The following is a 1,330-nucleotide window of genomic DNA, read 5'->3' as shown; positions in this document are numbered from 1 at the left end:
AGGAATGGCGTTGCATTTGTCGTCAAAAAGAACATATTCATAGCAGTCATGAGGTACAACACTGCCTGTGACAGGATAATATCCATCTGCCTACAAGGAAGACCAGTTAATACCACTATTATTCACATTTATGCACCAACCTCTAAAGCCACTAAGGATGAAATAGAAGAATTCTACCAACTTCTTCAGTCTAGAATTGATCCAACATGCAATCAAGATGTATTGATCATTACTGGTGGCTGGAATGCAAAGGTTGGAACAACGAGGGTAGGATCAGTAGCTAGAAAATATGGCCTTGGTGATAGAAATGATGCTGGAGATCGCATGATAGAATTTTGCAAGACCAATGAATTCTTTATTGCAAATACCTCTTAAAAGCAGCATAAAAGACAATACATGTGGACCTCACCAGATGGACTACACAGAAATCAAATTTACTATATCTGTGGAAAGAGATGGTGGAAAAGCTCCATATCATCAGCTAAAACAAGGCCAGGGGCAGATTGTGGAACAGACCATCAATTGCTCATATGCAAATTCAAACTGAAGAAAATGAAAATAAGTCCACAGGAGCCAAAATATGATCTTGAATATATCCCACCTGCATTTAGAGATCATCTGAAGAACAGATTTGATGCATTAGACACTAAAGCCTGAAGACCAGGAGAGTTGTGGGATGACATCAAGAACTTCATACAGAAAGAAAACAAGAGGCCCTTGTGAAGACAAGAGAGACGGAAAACACCAAAATGGATGTCAGTAGAGACTCTGAAACTTGCTGCTTTCCAGTGTAGAGATGCTAAAGCAACTGGAAGAAGTGAGGAGGAGATATAAGAACTAAACAGAAAATTTCAAAGGTCAGCTTGAGAAGAAAAACTGAAATATAAAAAAATGTGCAAAGACTTGGAGTTAGAAAACCAAAAGGGAAGAACACACTCAGCATTTCTTAAGCTGAGGGAACTGAAGAAAAAGTTGACACCTCGACTTGTTGTGGTATTGAAGGAGGTGTGGCGCTGTGGGCTAATGCGTCAGACTGCAAAGTCGTTTGAACTGCAAGGTCGGTAGTTCAAGCTCACCAGCTGCTCCTTGGAACCCTGTACAGGGTCGCTATGGGTGAGAATTGACTCGATAGCACTTAACAGTAACAACAATGGGCAAAATACTGAAAGGTGAAGAAAGCATCAAAATAAGATGGAAGGAATACACAGAGTCACTCTATCAAAAAGAAATGGTAGATGTTCAACTATCTTAAGAGGTAGCATATGATCAAGAGCCAATGATATTGAAGGAAGAAGTCCATGATGCATTGAAGTCATTGGCAAAGAAAAAG

General features: G+C 39.8%; 1 protein-coding gene across 1 annotated transcript in view; it reads left to right on the top strand.

Moving 5' to 3' along the window:
- SPATA5L1 (spermatogenesis associated 5-like 1) overlaps nt 1-1,330 on the top strand; it is a 72,839-nt gene that overhangs the window by 21,289 nt on the left and 50,220 nt on the right. The window lies entirely within an intron of this gene.

Source organism: Chrysochloris asiatica, unplaced genomic scaffold (genome assembly GCF_000296735.1).
Source record: "Chrysochloris asiatica unplaced genomic scaffold, ChrAsi1.0 scaffold00004, whole genome shotgun sequence".
NCBI lineage: Eukaryota > Metazoa > Chordata > Mammalia > Afrosoricida > Chrysochloridae > Chrysochloris > Chrysochloris asiatica.
This window is presented reverse-complemented; position numbering and strand designations above follow the sequence as displayed.